Raw genomic sequence first — 20,649 nt, 5'->3', positions numbered from 1 at the left:
TTGAGAATGTCAACTTTGCTCCCGAGTTAAAACACAGTTTTTTGAGTGTGTCTCAGATTTGTGACAAAGGTTACTCTACACATTTCACCGACAAAGAATGCATGATTCTCAGGCCAGGCATTGTCATCCTAGAAGAGTGGATTCTTTTCAAATCAAAGCGAGATGGAAATGCGTATATTATTGATATGAACAGCAACATCCCTGAACAAGTCACTTTCCTCTTTTCGAAGGTCTCAGAACAGAACGCAATGTTGTGGCACCGAAGACTCGGTCATGCTAACGCCAAGAACCTAAATCATCTTGCAAAGAATGAGATGGTCCGAGGCTTACCTGTCACAGACTTTATAACTTTTGAGAAGTGTGTGTCATGTGCCCAGGGAAAACATCATAGAAAACCAGACCTGCCAAAACAGGTTAACTCAATCAGTCAGGTGCCCCGGTTATTGCATATGGACTTATTTCGTCCGTTCAATGTCCTAAGAATCAACAGAAGTTCGTACTGTCTGGTTGTGATCGATGATTTCTCTCGTTTTACATGGTCTTCTTCTTATCCAACAAAGTTGGGGTTACTGATCTGCTAAAGAAGTTCATCATGATGATTGAGAACCAAACCAACAACCGGGTGAAGGCGCTTCGTACTGATAATGGAACAGAATTCAAGAATGCAGTTGTTGATCATTTTTGCGCAGAAAAGGGAATTGTGCGTCAATATAGCTCTGCTCACACGCCTCAATAAAATGGTGTTGCTGAGAGGAGAAATAGAACATTAAAAGACGCTTCAATGACAATGCTGTGTGACTCCAAGTTACTTGTTTTCTTTTGGGATGAGGCGATTAACACTGCTTGCTAGGTTCATAATCGTGTTTTAATCAACAAAGTTCAGATAAAGACACCGTACGAGATTCTATATGGTCATAAGCCTCCAGTTAGTCATTTTTGTGTATTTGGCTGCCCTTGCACCCTTCTTCACCTGGAGTCCAACCCGAAGTTCAATGCCAAAGCCGATGATTGTTATTTCGTAGGATATGTTGCATGCACCGCGTATAGGGTGGGTTTACAATAAGAAGACAAAGCAGATTGTAGAATCCTTTGATGTGTGCTAGTTGGAGGAGAATGAAACAGATGCTTGAGTGGGCCCTGATTGGTTATTTGATTACACATCGCTCTTCAAGTCCATTAATATGTCTTCATATGGGTCATCTGGGTCTTCCTCTGGTTCGAAGATTGTTTCTGAAGATGAAGACGAAGAAGTTGTTTACAGACCTCCAACGGTATCCTCTTCACCACCTGAGGGGGAGTCATCTATTTCACTTGGTAGTCCAGAGTCTCCAGTTCAAAATGATACTCCAAGATGCTGATGCTACACCTCTTACCCCTGTTGAAAGAGAGTTCATGTCTAGAGATGCTTCCGCTATCACTCCAACATTTATGGAACTATTCTTTCCTGAAGAAATTGCTAATGAGTTTGTAGCAGATTCATCTAATGTGGAACAATCAGCAAATGATGGAGGTTTCATCATTCACAATCTTCTCGTTTCAGTTAATGATATCAGCCAAGAGATACCTTCAAGAATTCAACGCGATCATCCGATTGAAAACATCATTGATTAGCTGGGTGATGGAGTTAGAACCAGAAGTCAAAGTGGAGATGTCAATACATGTCTCTATTCTTGCTTTATCTCTTAAATAGAGCCTAAGAATGTTGAAATGGCTTTGAATGAGCCCCGCTAGGTAGATGCTATGCAAAAAGAGCTAAATCAATTTGAAAAGCTCGGGTTTTGGAAATTGGTTGAGTTACCAAAGGGTAAAAAGTCTCTGGACACACGCCGGGTCTATCGAAACAAGCAGGATGATTCTAGCGTTATAATGCGCAATAAAGAAAGATTGGTGGTTTGCGGGTTTCGACAAGTTGAGGGTCTTGATTATACTAAGGTTTATGCTCCAGTGGCTCGCTTGGAGGCTATTCGTATCTTCTTTGCATATGCTTCCTACATGAACTTCACGGTTTGCCAAATGGATGTCAAGACAACTTTCTTGTATTGCAAGGTGAGGGAAGAAATCTACGTTGATCAGCCCCCTGGGTTCGTTAACTCGAAGTTTCCTAATCATGTCTACAAGTTGGACAAGGCGTTGTATGGGTTACATCAAGCTCCGCGAGTGTGGTATGCGACTCTCACAAAGCACTTGCTCGAGCATGGATACTCTCGTGGCACTATTGATCAAAATTTATTCATCAAGCATGTTGGTAATGATCATATTCTAGTCCTGATCTACGTTGACGACATTATCTTCGGGTCTACTAGTCCACAGCTATGCAAAGAGTTTGAAGGTGTTATGAAAAAGAGGTTTAAGATGAGTTTGTTGGGTGAGATGACCATGTTTATGGGGCTTCAGGTCAAACAAAATTCAACCGGAATCCTGCTCCATCAAGCTAAGTATGTGGAGGATATTTTGAGAAGTTCGAGTTTCAAGACGCAAAACATGCATCGACACCGATGGCCGAAAGACCCCTGCTGAACCCATATATTGATGGCGAATCCGTAGATCAAACACACTACAGATCGATGATCGGATCGTTGATGTATCTTACTGCAAGGCGTCCAGACATCATGTTTGTAGTTTGTCAATGCGCACGTTATCAGGCTAATCCTAAACTTTGATATCTTATTGTTGTCAAAAGAATTTGTCGGTATATCAAAGGCAACCCAAAATTGGGTCTTTGGTATCTAAAAATTTCCGAATTTGATTTATACACTTTTGCTGATAGTAATTATGGAGGATGTGAGCTTGAAAGGAAATCTACATCAGGAGGGTGTCAATTCCTTGGAGACAGGCTGGTGTCATGGCAGTGCAAGAAACAACATACCGTCTCAACCTCAACAGAAAAAGCGGAATAAGTTGTTGCATCTGCTTGTTGCTCTCAAGTTATCTGGATCCAACATCAGCTGTTGGATTACGATTTGAATTATCTAGAAACCCCCATCTACTGTGATAATGAGGCTGCGATTCAAATTGCTAAAAATCGTGTCCAATATTCCAAAACCAAGCATATTTATATCAAAATTCATTTTATCAGAGACTGTTATGAGCGTTCGCTTATCCGGCTGGAACAAATTCCCACTACTAATAATGTGGCGGATCTGTTCACCAAGCCTTTTAACAAAGCTCGATTCGATGTGCTTGTGGGATTTTTGAAAATGATTCGTTTTGAGAATTAAATCTTTTATTTTAGGTTAGTTTAGTTTAAATTTGCGCATTTTAGTGATTTCATTCTCACCCATGCACAAATTTTGGGGGAGAAATAAACAAAAACCAAACAAAAATTGAAAATTTCAAAAAATCCAAAAATATTAAAAAAATCAAAAAATCAAAAATATGTTGCTAATAGTTTTGCTTGTAGGTGATGTGACGGAAAGTGATATTATCAAGTGATAACAGGCAATCTGAATCTGCGTAGCATACCAAAACTAAATCGCCTACGCTTTGTGATTCGATGCGCTGGTAGGCACGTAAGATTATAAATGGACTTGACTAGGCAGAGTTGAACTTAAGGAATTCAAAGACTTGACAAATCTTGACCTAGTTAAATCCGTTTAGCCTGACAATACGACGCTCGGATAGGTTGAATAGGGAGATATACATGGGAATCTACTAGTCACGTTAAAAGAACTCGTATCTAGAACTGTGGATTAACTTTTCCTTGATGTGTGGATTCTATCCTTAATTCCGGTATTGATGGGGTGACTGGGGAATTCCGATAAATTAGGTATGTAGAAGATTATTTTCTTTCTTTCTATCTGTTAGTCATATGTTGCCTCCTCTGCGTGATCGAGAGATCCGACCTGGACTGTAACATATGCAACTCTGTCTCTCTGCATCTTCCATCTATGCAATTTTTTCTATCTGTTAGCCATATACTGTCTCCTTTGCCTTACTTTCAATCCGACCTAGTACACAGTATATGCATCATTCTTCTTCTCGATCCCTCTAAAACTTCATTTAGTCATATGTTTCACCCTCTGCATGATTGGAAGAGATCCGACCTGGGTGTATAGCATATGCATTCTAAATCCATCTTCTCTTTTAATAATTGTATGCTCACCCAATATAAGGAGTATTCTGGAAGTCCTTGATTACTGGAGCATATCAGGAAGCGGGAAACATGTTCTAGTACAATTAAAATTGAACACTTACAGATTGTCTATAGATCTCGTTGTTCAATTTAGGTGGACAACAATATTCCTGGTCGTCGTCAGCTAAATGGTCCCTAGGAAATTTATCTAAGAATATAGGATCAAAAATTTCTTGTCTTTCTTAGCTTGTCCAAATTTATCACAAATTTTTCGTGTTTAAGTGGATTACAATACTGGCGATCGACAAGACATAGACATGAAGGTAGAGGTACCGACAAGTGGATTAAGGCTGTCTAACAACTTTGATCCCAGTGTCATAAAATTATATTCAATGTTTGTTGAGATAAGTCTAGTCTTCTTTTATTTTATTTTATCTTTATAATTTTCAAAAATTAAAATTTTAAATTTTAGAAATTATTTTTATTTTTATTTTATTTTTAGTTTATGTTAATTTCAATTTTAATTTTTAATTCTCAAAAGGTTTTGTTTTTGAAAAAATTTGGGATTTGGACTGTGCCTTACACTGTGTGGATAACTGCTAAAATCGAACAAGATATATAAGGAGGGTTTACAGCCGAAATCAAGTCCCACTCCTCAATTTTCAATTTCTGGTCGTAAACTCTCCCATTCTCTCTCTCCTCTCGAAAAAAATTTCTCGTTTTTTGTGAAATTGTTTGGTGCATCTCAAAGGTATGCTAAAATCGACCGTGAATATGTGTTTATTTCATCAAATCGATGGATTTTGAGGCTTCAATCGAAGAAAAACCATTTTCGGCGTTTACGGTCAGAGCTTATGGCCGTAAACTCCGTTTCCGACCATGGGTTTACGGCCGTAAACCCTAATTTGACCGTAAACTCCATTTGGTCAAAAAAAAATTAGGGCCTAAATTAAATTGACTAAATAAGAAAAACTTAAATCTTAATTGTTCAAATATCTTTGTTTTCTTACATGTCCTGTTTTAGTGCAGATCAAATGGCAAACTTGAAGTTCGCTGACATGCACAATTTGGCTATCGTACTGGCGGATCCTCCTGTTGCACATGGAGAGTTCAAGTCGATGATCCACAGACTAAGGGAATGTTGTTTGGCTTCTACTATCACGGCGAATCATGTCATTCATCATAACATCATCAGGGAATTCTGGAAGACTACCCAGATGAAAAGGGATAATGATGGAGTAGTTACTGTTGAAGCAGTCATGAAGGGATGCAAGATTGAGATAACTGAACAATTCATCAGAGAAACTTTGCTGATTAATGATCAACCTGGTTTTCCCACTGAGATTGGGATCGAAGACATTCAAAAGATTCTTAAAAAGATGGGTTATGAAGGCAACTTTCCTCCTACCATGAAGAAGCTTCTGCCACCGTACAGGTGATTTTTTGCTCACGTTTTTGTGAGCTGCATTTCTGGCAGAAGGTCTGGTGCTGATGAGATCTCACTAAGGAATATGGGAGCCATTGCTTTACTTGCTGCACAGATAGACTTTAATTTCTCAAAGTTTATCTTAGACGAATTTGTGGTAAACATCAACGCAGTAACCCGGGATACTTTCTTAATGTATCCTAGGTTCATCCAAATGTTCATTGACAAACAATTCCCCGAGATGGTCAAGGAGGGAGATACCTTAGACATGAAGTCTCTAGGTCTACATACTGTTGGGCTAATCAAGCAGAATCGCAAGGGAAAGGTTGTATTCCAAGGAAAGTATCCGCTTGTGAAGTTTGGAAATTTTGCTGAACTGAACGAAGCATCTGAGTCTCATGGATCTTCTGAAAAGTTATCTTCTGAGCCTACGTCTTCAGAGAGGGTGATTTCAGATGATGACGTTATCACGGTGTCAGATCACGATGAAGAAGAAGATACAACAGTTCTTGATGCACTTGTAGCTGAGGAACATGATCTGACATTAGTACGTGTTCAAAGTGACTACAGTGAAGGTACCATGGAGCACGAAACAGAAGTCGAAGAAGGTGAAAACGACTCGTTTGATGATCTTGACCTTACTGGCTATGACAAGGATGATATTATAGTGACCCTTGAGAGCAATGCAAACCTTTTGTCCAATGAAAACCTCGACCTGTTTTTTGACAATATCCATGATGTTGCTCATCCAGCAACGGAGATACGGGAAACGAAAGATGTTCTCGAATCAACGCCTCCTGCTACCAAACAAGTGGTTGACACAGCAACTCCTATGGAGACAGTTTCAGGGATTCCTCCCTTTGATATTGTTTCTCCAACCACAGAACCACTTCAGAATGATCATACAACAACCCAAACATCTCAACCTCCTCTAAAAAGAAGAAGACGTGATCTCAGATAGGGAATTCTTGATTCTGATATACTTCAAGGCCTTCCAACACAACCATCAACCACTACTCCTATTGTTTCATCAAAACTTATCAATGAAGGACCTAGCACCTATGAAGCTGTTGGTTCTTTAACTCCCGTTGGATTCTTTCCTCCCAGGCCTGATCATGACGTTGCCTCTGTGAGGCTTGCCGTGCATTTGGCTCAAGAACAAAGCTCAATGCCTTCCTCCCGAGCCAAGGGAATTTCTATTGGAGAAGGTCACTCAGGAGGAGATAATCCCACACTTCTTGGTCTTCAAAAGGAAATAAATGTGCTTAATCAGAAGAATATTGAGCTTGACATTCAGGTGGTTGATCTTTTAACTGAAAACTCCAAGCTCAAGATTCAAGTTGCTAATCTTGAAAAAGACAAGGTGTTAAAGACAAAGCAAATTACCGATCTTCAGACTCATTTTGGTCTTCTCACTGCAGGAGGCCCCCGTTGTTCCAGCATCTGCTCAAACTCCTCGAGTTGTGGATCGATTTGATAAGGAACCAGATCAAGCTCCAAATGTGGTAGCTCTGAAACGTGCCAAATTGGCCAAAGCAGCTGAGAAAGGTCAACTTTTGTTTAAAAGGAGCTCGGATCAAAATGCTCCTGGGGATCAACCTAAAATCACTATTGCAGATCTTGAAGAAAAACGCTTTAGAGATGTATATGGTGATAGGTCAGGGATTATCTCATGGGGTTTTCACGACACTTTAAATATGTGGATCATGAGACGGAAGAGTGGCAACACAGAACTGTATAAAGATGCTCATGACTTCCATTCCTGGACCAGGGTTGACCTTTCAAAATTATCAAAGGCTCCTTTTTCGAATCCCTCTCAAAATCCCAAGGCTACACAATTCAAGCATTTCTTGGAAGATCAAGTGCTTAAGGGTTTTCCTTCAATGAAGACTGCAGAGTCGATTATTAAACTATACCCAAGTGTACTTGATCCCAAAACCAATCAACCTGTTCGATCTGTGATGTGGCCTGCTACCGATCAAGTAAAGCAGATTCATATACTTCAGAATCATCCAGATGGATCTCTACGGTCCATGCTTTACTTGGTGTTTGGTGAAACTACAGCCTCTGCTGTCCTAAAGCTTGAAAATGGATGCATTCGTTTATATGACAAAAGAGATTTGCTTCAGTTTGGGAAATGGGATTTTCATCAGCTAAACCTTCGTCAGATCAAGGTTGCAAAGGACATTTTTGATCCAGCTGCTAAAGAATATACGTCTATGGTTGCCGATATCATTAATAAAAGGATGTGGAACGGGGCAATTGGGAAGTCAGACGTGATGGTGGTCGACAAAGATTGAGTCCAAGCTAGCACCAAACCAAGGGAGAGATTGAAGGGTCTAGTTAGTGGTTTGGTCTAGGATTTTAATTATAATAGTTCTTTTAAGTCTTTATGATGTAATAGTAGGTTATTTTGGTGTTTACGGCTTTGTAGTGTGTTTACGGCCGTAAACCCTGTTTCCAGCCCAAGTCCCCTATAAATAGAGGTTGTGTAGGTCATTATCAGTTGTTGATCCTAGAGAGTTCATGGTCACTGTAAACAAGTTGTACCCGACATTTTTCAGTTATAAAGTGTGTGCAAGCTTGTTTCTATTCTACTTCTACTCCAATTCTTGTTCTCTTTGATTGTTTGATTGTTTGATCACTGGTAAGATCCGTTTTCAGGACCTTACAGGTATGATCACATCGAATGTAGGGTTTGTTTGGTATACAAAGTATACTGTTTGGAAACCTCACTTTAAACACCTCACTAAATTCATCATAAACATCACTCCCGTAAGTAGATCAAGCAGTATAATGACTTGGAATCACTGATAAATCTTAATTATAAGTTCATAATAACATCTATGACTGTAATTAAAAGTTATACTCAAATAAAATAAGCGTAACTTAACTTACAGAGTAATCTAATGAAAACCAGGGATTATGCAAACAGAACTCTAATCCAGGAGCTTCTATTCACTGTATATCTGACACCATAGGGCTTCGCCGAATGGGCTGGAAACTCGGGTGTAAAAGGGTCTAAAAGCTAAAAGGAGTTCCAGAGAGAATCTAGAAGAATGGTGTGAGGAAAGAGCTGATTTTCGGAGGTTTATATAGGCTAAATTGGAGTGTACGCCACACATCTGGTCGGAAGAAGGTGACATGTCATTTTCTGCATGGTGCCATGTGTCGTGTTCTGGGTGGAATGATAGTGCACGCCGCACATGCTGTCTGTGCACGCCTCTGCGCGTAGGAATTTTTGTTTTCTTATAAAATTCATAACTTGCTCATACGAGCTCCGTTTTCGACGGTTTTATATCCGCACGTATCTATCGATGAGATCTACAAGTTTCTTTTAGACTCTATCGGCTAATTTTGACTTTGTTTTTAAAGTCATATTCTTAACAGACTTAAACAGTTAAAGTCCGTTAAAAATTCATAACTTTGTCGTCCAACGTCCGTTCTCGACTGTCTTTATGTTGTCGGTTTTCTAATAACGGGATCTTCAATTCTCGTATAGATTGTTTCGGCTAACAATCAATCGATCTAAAATTCAATATCAGTGTTGCACACTGTCACGATGGAACTTTAAAAAATCATAACTTCTTCTTACGATGTCTGATTTGGACGTTTTCTATATGTACGTTCTCGGTTTAATGACTGCTACGACTTTCGTTTATGTTATTTAGGCTAATAAGCAACTTATCTTTGATTCACTATTTACGATATACTAACTAGTCGTGACAACTTCGGAAGTCAATGACTTCTGCATACAAAGTCGGATTTGTGTGTGTTTTATATGCACGAGATTCATATCACAACTCCTACATTTTCCATCAAGATTATTTCTTCTAAATAATCTTCTATCGAGATTGTCATTTCATAATTTATCGATAAATTACTAAAATGACTTTATAATACTTAGTCTGCAACACGCACGACTAATGAGATTCCTAATTGAAGATTTAAATTATGAATATTGTTTATTTTGACACTGTGTTTTTCAATTTGTTACAATTCTGACCACTTGACCGGTTAATCAGGTTACATGCTGATGTGGCATAATGACGTGTCAGTTTTGATGACATGGCATGCTGACGTGTCAAAATTGAATTGTTTTTCCACAAAAAACACTAAGTTATCACATTTTTTTGATTTTGACACTAAGTTTAATTTTTTATTTCAATTTTGACACTATGTTTTTTTTGTTCCAATCGAACATCATTTATCAAATTTTGTTCAATTTTGTCTATTTTCCATTTGAAAGCGTATAAATATATTTTTTTATTACATTTTAAACCGTATAAACATATTTTTTTCGTTTAAAAACCACATTTTTATTTAATACAAGATGTTTTTTTATCTTACATTCAAAGCATTAGTTATATCATGAGAATCAAACTAACCATAAGCTTCTAATAAGATGTAAAAATTTGATGGGTTGCAAACTTGATATCCGAGTTTTGATCGACTACACGCCTCCAAACCTCCAAACACATTTTAAAGTTGCATATTTAATATAAAATACAATTTTTATATAACTGTTATACATAAAAATACGGTTTGAGTGTAAAAAAAGGTATTTATACAAAATTATGGTTTTTAAATGAAAAAAAAAAACATATTTATACAGTTTAAATGTATTTAAAAAATATATATACGGTTTCAAATAGAAAATTGTCAACATTGAACAAAATTGGAAAAAATATGTTCGATTTGGAACAAAAAAACATAATGTCAAAGTTGAAAGAAAAAATTAAACTTAGTGTCAAAATCGAAAAAAATGAAAACCTAGTGTTTTTTGTGAGAAAAAAAATTCAATTTTGACACGTCAGCATATCATATCAGCATGCCACGTCATCAAAACTGACATGTCATCATGCCACGTCAGCATGTATCCTGGTTAACCGGTTAAGTGGTTAGAATTGTAACAAATTGAAAAACACTGTGTCAAAATTGACACAAAAAAACACGGTGTCAAAATCGAATTTCTGTGTAAAAAGAGTGTTTTTTGTGCTATTTACCCTAGATAAATAGGAGCTTAATACCTAACCATAGTTATGAAGAGGGTTAATCTTTCAACTTCAATTCACATTCTTTTCAAGCTTCTAGATAGCAGAAGCATTCAAATCTAATCTCCCAAACTCTTTCTACAACTCAAACTCTCCGAGAATAGTCTAAAATTAGTCTACCTTCTTATCTAATCTTATACTGCTACTTTAACCAAATTTGGTTGGGTTAGTCCCTCAAGTTTAACCGTAATTATGTAGAGTGATTTGGCGATTTAAGGCATAACTTTGCCAATTTGGCAGTGTTAGTCCCTCAAATTTTGTTTTCGATCAAGTGTCCCTAAAATGAGTCTAACTTCTTATCTAATCTTTATATTGCTAGTTTAATCCAAAACATAAATATGTTAACATTATTGGACACGAAACTATTATATCAAAGTCATACTAAAGTATCTACTTTTTACAAATTTAATCCATAAAACTTTGTTTGGCCGTAACTAACTTTCTAATTGATCTTAAAACTTTTAAATTTATTGATTTTTCCCATTTGAATTTGAATTATGTTTATTTTATTTTAGATTAATTATCATTATTTTTTATTTAATTTTCAAAATAAATTCACTTATAATTTTAAACTTCTAGTCCAAAAATGTGGGTGTTAAATAAAGCTTATTTATATTCCAATATTATCTTCCAAGAATTAATGTGATTCGTATTTTTCTTAAACAAAATATGGTGACTTGGTAAGACATGTGGAAGATATGATGAATAACCTATTGACTCACTTTTAAATTTTGGCACTACTCAACCAATGTGGTCATGAAGGTTCGTGTGCAGTAATTGCAGGGCATTAGGCATAGTCTTATGTTTATAGCGGGAGATTAATATGTGCATGAAAGTTGGCTTAGAAACTCTTGTTAATCGGTAGGAAAGTGCTCATTCCAAAAAAAAAATGACCTTTGTGAAATGTTCAACCTCTTAAAAGTTAAATCCAACACCAGTCAATTTACTTTTTTTGTAAATTATTTTTTAAACGGGAAAGCAAAAGCAAACATTGAAGAGTTCCAAGTAACCATCTAGCATTCTCAAGCGGCAAATCATAAAGTAACATAATATCATATGCGTAGAAAACAAAACAAGACACATCAAAATTCTTACTTCCAACAATGACACCCTCCCCCCAAAAAAAAAGAAACTTCAAATGGCTTCCATGATGGCCATATGGAGACCTTCTATGATAATGATCTATGATAATGATCTATGACAACGATGAAAACGGGATATATGATCACCTAAAATAGAATCTCCGTTGCAATTTGAATTCATTCATAGGATATATTTTACCAAAAATAGCGACACCACTTCATCCTAAACCCATGTTGTCAAGAATCTCAGCCAAGTAAACTCATGACAAAGAATATCATTAATTAATTTTCTATGAAGTCTTTTTTTTACCGCCCGCCAAGATAGTTACACATTAACAGGCCATATAAATTTTTAGGTGTTGTTTGTTATTTTGAAGCAAAAATTCATAAAGTTGCGGACCACCCCTGCAACCCTCTGTAGTAGAAGAGGCAGACCAAACGACTACAGACTGTAATAAGAAGTGTGTTTATTTTTTTTAACATCTGCAAGCTGCTGCAGATATTAAAAAATTAAAAAAAATTGATTTTATAATACGAAAATAGTTTTTTAATACCGAAAATTTAATAATATATAACATTTCGGCAAAAAATTATGACATTTCAGCAAAAAATAATAATATTTTAACAAAAAAAAAAAGAAATTTTAGCATAAATAATGATATTTCATCAAAAAATTATTATTATTCAATATAAAAAAATGAAAAAAATTTCAACAAGAATAAACAAAAAAAATGTAAAATAAAATTTCAGCAATATATAATCAGTATTTTAGCAAGAAAAAAAAAAGAAGAAGAAGATGTTGGAAGTGATAGGAAGAGGCAAAACAAGTGTTGCGCCAAGAAGAGCACGCGCATAGATTTTTTTAATCTGAAGACTTCTGGAAAACAAACAGCTGCGAGATGAAAAATGATGTGCGTGTGCTGCGCCACGCAGCAATAAGAGTTTTGAAGAAGTTTTTTTCAAAAAAACAAACAGCACTTTACAGTCTTTGATATAAGAAGATTGCTCTTAGCTCACAATATCACCAATAACCAATTACATCTTAGATGAATTAGCTAATAATTGTATATTCATAACCAATAAGGCTAATCGATGTATAATCTTTTATCATCTTCGAGTCTTAAACTACCAGAATAAAGACAATAAAAGAAGGATTCCATCCTTTCGGAATATAACTACTTTGTTGGAATTGCAACACCAACTTTTCAACGTCCCCATAAACAAATTTCAAAAACATTTGAAAAGAGAAAAGTAAAAACAAACATTAATATGTCTGACTTCAAGATTTATCACCATCGCGATCTCATACAACTTGATATACCATAAGACAACCTTAATAGGAGCTTATTGGAAGAAAAGGTTCAATAATAATAATAATAATAATAATAATAATAATAATAATAATAATAATAATAATAATAATAAGTTTTTTGAAGCTTTTTCACTTCCATAAACGTTTTTAATTTACTTGTTAATTTACAAGCTTTATTCATAAGGCTTCATAATTTCAATTGTATTTTATTTATTTACATGATTTTTATTTTATTTTATTTTATTTTTTATTTTTATTTTTTTGAATAAAGATTCTCCCATAAAATAAATATGAATTAGTTATTACAATACAATGAGTAAGAGGAGGAATAAGACGGTGAAATTAGTTATTATAAAATAAATTAGTTATTACAATACAATGAGTAAGAGGATGAACAGGCAACAAGCTGTTCAGCTAAACCTTTTTGGATGATAAAACCAATTTATTTGAAGACTACGGACGTGTTAAACACGAAGCTTTTGATAGCTTCTAGCTTCTAGCGTTTGACAAAATGTTCCATTTTGAACATAAAGTCTCGTTTGACAATACAAACTTCTAGCGTTTAGTATAAAGAAAACGCTCAAAATCAAAATGCTAGTTCATGTAACGTTTAACAAAACGCTACCAATTAGAAACTACTCGCTACCCGTTACCAGCTATTTTTGTCAAACATGCTCACATCCATAAATCTAGGGAATATAACATTGTTATGCATGATCGGTTGTACTTTATTATGAACCTCAATTTCTTAGGTTTTAAAACAACATGTCCCGTCTTTAAACCCTCTACCCTCAACCCCACCAAAAATGATATCTCTATAAGGTTCATATAATCATATTTTCCTCCGACTCATTCTAAAACCAAAACTTCACTGGGATACATATAACTTAAGATTTTTTATATATTTTCTAAGTTTTTGCTTATATGGGTTTTTAAACTTGAATACCCCGAAAAAGATTGATGACGAGGATTAAAATTTCATAAAAATATATCAACAAATAGTCCGTTTAACAAATTAAATTCGACCACCATGAATGTGTATGGATGAATAGTCCTTTTCGTAGGGTCATGAAATTTGTGATATATTTAGACTTATGGCGATTTAAAACAAACGCACACATTAAAAGAATGGACCTTGTAAACCCTACTCGACAAATTGTTCCTAGGATGTGTGGAGGAAAATTTCTAAATTCTTTTATATTTTAAATCCAAGAAGAATTTTCTTTTTGTAATATATATATTATTATACTTGGTTAAAGAAAACAAACTAAATGGTTGTTTGTTTTTCTAAAAAAAAAATTCGCTTCTAACTATTTCTAGCTGTGTCGTGTAGAACACATGTAGCTATTGGCATCATTTAAGAGTTGTTTGTTTTTTAAAAGTCTTCAAACTTAACAATGTCGCATTTGTTGCGGTGCCGTGCACCCTCCTTTTCTTATCTTACTTTAAGTTGTATTATTTAACATAGAATTATTTTATTTTCTTTAACAACATATTTATTATTTTAATAATATTGTGAAGATTATTATAAACAATTCAAGCGTACTTTACATAAATTCAAAATCATTTGATTAATTTCATAAAAGTATTTTTTTGTGTTACATTGCCTATAATCAAATATTAATAAATTATAAAGATAATCACTAAAGTTACCAAAACTATTAAAGTTAACCGAAGAAATAACAATCGTCTTGAAAGTTTTAACAAAATAAACATTTTGTTTGCTAGATTAACAATTTTAGTTATTGTTATTAGAAATTATTATGTTTAATTATTTGATACAAACATTAAAAATCATATCATCAAATGATCGTTATATTCAATTTACATATGATTAAATTAAATAAGTTTTTGATTTAGAATTATTTGTAACCAGAGAATAGTGTTAGGGGTCATTTGATAGTTGCTGACTGGGTTAGAGCTGACTGGGTTAGAAGCTGACTGAGTTTATGCTGTTTGATTACTTATCTGAATGGTTGTGTTGAATGAAAAAAATTACCATATTACCCTTGTGTTGTTTCTTGTGTTGGATAAAAAAAAATATAAAAACACAAATTATCATATAAAATCCAAATTAAACATGCATCAATTAAAATCCAAATACAAAGTGTAATACAAAATCCAAATACAAATTGTCATACATAATAATAAAAAGTACATCGTTTAACGTCAACCATTTGAAAATAACTTATTTGAAAATTTAATAAATATTATTAAAGTATTAAAAAAATAATCTAATTTAAAAAATATGTATATATGTACCTTTGCTTCCGCTTCCCATTCTTCATTAGTCATGTTAAAAGAATTCGTTACAGGATCACAAATATTTCCTATTTTGTTTTTAAGTTTTAACCACACTGCATACTTTGCTTTTAAATAGTCGTATCGGTTTTTCATTTGTTTTTTCTCGACAACAAAATTATGATTTGTTTTCAATTTCTCCGCGACCACAACTCATGAGCTTGCTTTAAGGCCACTAGCCTCCCGACCATTGCTTGTTAATTCTTGTATACATGCTTCCAAAAAAGTTTTGTCCACCAATTCCGACTTCCAACTAACCCTAATTCTTTTATCTGTTATGTCTATTGTAAAAAGGAAAAAAATAGCTAATCATCCACATAACACATATTTACAAATAAATTAAGTTCATTTCAACAACCCCTTAAACTAATTGAATCCAACATGTACAACATATTTAACATAAGTTCATTTCAACATAAGTTCTTTCAATAAACAGAATTTTTATATGTGTTGCTATTTACATGGGCAATTTGGTCATGTGCTGCTATTTATATGGACAATTTGGTCAGATTATCGCAGAACCACAAACATGCTAAAAACATACAAATTCAACAAACAAATTAAATGGCCATAAAATCGATTTGAGCAGGGGAGGAATGATTGGTCGACTGGCTGTAGAAATTGATTTGAGCAAAGGAGGGTTGATCTAACCCCTTAAACTAACTGAATCCAAGAACAATGAAAGTAGTAATTTCAAAGTTTGATTTCAGAATGAAATCACTAATTTGACAAGAGACATGAAGGGTTGTGATTTCAGAAAAAGAAAAGCAAAAATAATAATAATAATAATAACTTAGAAATCTTACCTGCTTGTCGCTGGTGCAGAGGAATCGCCGGCTTGTGTGCGTCGTCGCCGGAGAAGACGGGGCAGGGGATGAAATCGCGATGGAGGAGGCGATTAGCAGGTGTTGGCGATGGAGGGGATCACCTTTTGTTTAGGGTACTGGCGAGTGGCGAAGGAGGCGAGCGAGGGAAAAGCGCAAAAACGCGTAGCTTTATTTTCCAGTCAGGAGTTTTTTTTTTTGCTTATTGGGTAAGTTGATTGGGCTGACCGAATCAGCTATATTATGTATTTATCAAACATCCGACTGCTGACCGAGTCAACAGTCAGCACTGACCGGACCCGGTAAGTTTAAATCAAACAGCCCCTTAGGGATCGTTTGATAGTTGCTGACTGGGTTAGAAGCTAACTGAGTTAGAAATGTTGATTGGGTGCATATCTGACTGAGTTTATGTTGTTTGATTATTTATCCGAATGGTTGTGCTAAATGAAAAAAATGACCATATTACCCTTGTGTTGTTTCTAGTGTTGGATAAAAAAAAAATTATAAAAACATAAATTATCATATAAAATCCAAATTAAACATGCATCAATTAAAATCCAAATACAAAGTGTAATACAAAATCCAAATACAAATTGTCATACATAATAAAAAAAGTACATCGTTTAACGTCAACCATTTGAAAATAACTGATTAGCAATCTGGTCACGCAAAGCAGTCATATAGTCAACGGCTTCTGAACCCCATTATATGCCTTCTATGTTTTGGCCATCACTTTCTCCACCATCAACATTAGGAGTAACCATGGTGTTTTGTTCAAAGGTCGTAAATAATTCATCTTCAATATCGTATTTCCTTATAAAATTATGGACCGCAACACAAGCAATGACTATATCTCTTTGCACTGGAAAATGATAAGGAGCCATTTGTTTTAAAATTGGAAATCTCGCCTTCAATACACCATAAGCACGTTCAATGATATTTCTAAGTTGTGCATGAGCATGATTGAACCTTTCTTTCTTTGTTAAAGCTCCGTTTCTTCGAAAATCAGCTAACCAATACCTAGTATTGCGGTATGGAGCCATAAATCCACGGGTGTTGGTGTATGCAGCATCACAAAGGTAATATTTATCTGTAGATGATTGACAAATTTATCATATAAATAATATAGATAATAAAACGTATAGTAAAGTTACAAACCTGGTGGAGGGAATGGAAATCCGGAAGTCGGTTTAAATGCAACTTCTTTCAAAACTTTAGAATCTTGTGCTATGCCCTCCTATCCAGCCCATACAAAGCTGAATATCATATCAAAATTAAAAATTCCAATTACATTTTGATAACATTCACCTTTTTCTCTTCCCCTATAACAAGTTTGTTGATCAACAGGCACAACTGCATGTACAAGTGTTCCATCTAGTGCACCTATTGCTCCGGAAAATATGTGCATTAGCCGTCTATGTCGTTCTGAGGTATTTCTTGTTGGATTAGACGAGGTTGGTACTATAATTTCTCGTGCAAAACACATCATTGCACGTAAGACCTCATGAAAACATTGGTGAATTGTTTCTGTGGAGTGATGAAATCTTTCTTTAACGGCTCGAAAACGTTCATTATGTCCTATAACATGTAAAAACATAGCCATCTTCTCTTCAACGCTTATCTTCCTACTACATTGCAACCAATTTCTTTGTGTAAAGTGATTGCATAATAGTACAAATGCATCTTGTGAAAGACGTATCATATCGTAACATTGTATAGGACATCCGTGTATCAAATCTTGCATATACACATACCCCTTTGCTACTTGTTCGCTAGCTCTTATTCTTTTAACTATTCTTTGCCTTTGTCGGACCAACATCAACCAATACCACGAGAATATAAGGAAATATAAAAATTCACCTTCTTTATCCATGTGTCCTGTTAGATATCAAATACAAATTACATTTAAATCAATAACATAACAATCCATAACATAACAAACTGTAACATGTAAATTCTAAAAGCATAACATTCCATAACATATAAATTCATATAACATAACTGCACCTAAGAAGACAATCCATAACATAACTAAACAATAGCATACTAATGTCAAACAACGAACCATAACATACTAATGTCAAACAATGAACCATAACATACTAATGTCAACCAACTAATCCAAACTTTCTTCCTGCATTTGTTACCCACGACTCACAAGTTGACAAGTTAAGCCGCAACCAAATTTTCTTATTACCAGCACTTTCAGCAAATAACATAAGAGCAGTGGTGTATTTCGGATCATATTCTTCCCACTCGAAGCTTGTCAACTTCGCCATACAAGCATCCATCTCCTTGTCAAGATTATTTGCTTCTGTGAATGCTTGTGCAGCCTTGATAATTTCTTTTCCAACTTCTTTCAACTCATCATCAAGTGTGGTTTCTTTAGGACAATTTTGTTTGCCCCCTTGTTTTTTGTCCGCCCATATGATTCCTCACTATTAGGTTGAGGTACTGTTGAGCTTGGGGTATCTGCATGAGGTGCTGGCTCTTCCATCTCTGTATCCTCAAAATCATGTGTACTGAAGGTTTCATTGGGATGAGGTAGTGTCGATGATGGCCCCCAACTGTGAACACCGGTCGAGGTCGCCCCTTCAAATAGTTGGGTACAAAGTTCATGGCAAGGGAGGGGTGCATTTCTCAGCTTATCTACATATTTGTTCGACTATTTGAAAATTTAATAAATATTATTAAAGTATTAAAAAAATAATCTAATTTAAAAAATATGTATATATGTACCTTTGCTTCCACTTCCCATTCTTCATTGGTCATGTCAAAAGAATTCGTTACAGGATCATAAATATTTCCTGTTTTGTTTTTAAGTTTTAACCACACTGCATACTTTGCTTTTAAGTAATCGTATCGGTTTTTCATTTGTTTTTTCTCGACAACAAAATTATGATATGTTTTCAATTTCTCCGCGACCACAGCCCATGAGCTTGCTTTAAGGCCACTACCCTCCCGACCATTGCTTGTTAATTCTTGTATACATGCTTCCAAAAAAGTTTTGTCCATCAATTCCGACTTCCAACTAACCCTAATTCTTTTATCTGTCATGTCTATTGTAAAAAGGAAAAAAATAGCTAATCATCCACATAACACACATTTACAAATAAATCAAGTTCATTTCAGCAACCCCTTAAACTAGTTGAGTCCAACATGTACAACATATTCAACATAAGTTCATTTCAACATAAGTTCTTTCAATAAACAGAATTTTTATATATGCTGCTATTTATAGGGGCAATTTGGTCATGTGCTGCTATTTATATGGACAATTTGGTCAGATTATCGCAGAACCACAAACATGCTAAAAACATACAAATTCAACAAACAAATTAAATGGCCATAAAATCGATTTGAGCAGAGGAGGAATGATTGGTCGACTGGCATTAGAAATTGATTTGAGCAAAGGAGGGTTGATCTAACCCCTTAAACTAATTGAATCCAAGAACAATGAAAGCAGTAATTTCAAAGTTTGATTTCAGAATGAAATCACTAATTTGACAAGAGACATGAAGGGTTGTGATTTCAGAAAAAGAAAAGCAAAAAAATAATAATAATAACTTAGAAATCTTACTTGCTTGTCGCTGGTGCAGAGGAATCGCCGGCTTGTGTGCGTCGTCGCCGGAGAAGACGGGGCAGGAGATGAAATCGCGATGGAGGAGGCGATTAGCAGGTGTTGGCGATGGAGGGGATCACCTTTTGTCTAGGGTACTGGCGAGTGGCGAAGGAGGCGAGAGAGGGAAAAGCGCAAAAACGCGTAGCTTTATTTTCCAGTCAGGAGTTTTTTTTTGCTTACCGGGTAAGTTGATTGGGCTGACCGAATCAGCTATATTATGTATTTATCAAACATCCGACTGCTGACCGAGTCAGCAGTCAGCACTGACCGGACCAGGTAAGTTTAAATCAAAAAGCCCCTTAGTCGAATTTTATTTTGGTATTAGATTCAAAAGTCAATGATTAAAAATTGAAAATTCAAATAAGAAACATTTGAACCGGTTTTGATGTGGTGTAGAAAAATGGTTTCATTAAAGTGACTTCTATATTTGCTTTAATTTTTTTTTAAAAAAAAAAAACTACGCATAATATAAAAACCAACAAAAGGCTAGCAAAAAGCTAGCAAAATACAAAGAGCTAAGGCTGGATAGGAGTGTTCAACCAACAAACCCAACTAATTCTAACCTTAGAGTTGCGAGAAGAAAAACAACGAAAATAATTCTCAACAATAGTATCAAACAATAAACTTTTTTGGGCCTAGTGGTTTTAAACAAAACTCCATTTCGATAGGTCCACAGGACCCAAAGAACCACCATGCAAATAGAGTCCATGATCGTCTTTTCCAGCCTAGTAATGGGTCTAGAATCCACCCAAGCAAACAACTCTCTCAAATTAGAAACGCTAAGAAAATCAATCCCTAACCAACGCTCCAACCGTTGCCAAACTTGAGTTGCGACAGGACATGAAAGAAACACATGATCTACATCTTCAAGAGAAAGGCCGCAAGAAGGACAGAGAATAGAATCAAGGTCAATACCCTTCAAATACAAGCACTACTGAACTCGCATACGATCCAAC

Source organism: Lactuca sativa, chromosome 9 (assembly GCF_002870075.4).
Source record: "Lactuca sativa cultivar Salinas chromosome 9, Lsat_Salinas_v11, whole genome shotgun sequence".
Classification (NCBI taxonomy): Eukaryota; Viridiplantae; Streptophyta; class Magnoliopsida; order Asterales; family Asteraceae; genus Lactuca; species Lactuca sativa.
This window is presented reverse-complemented; position numbering follows the sequence as displayed.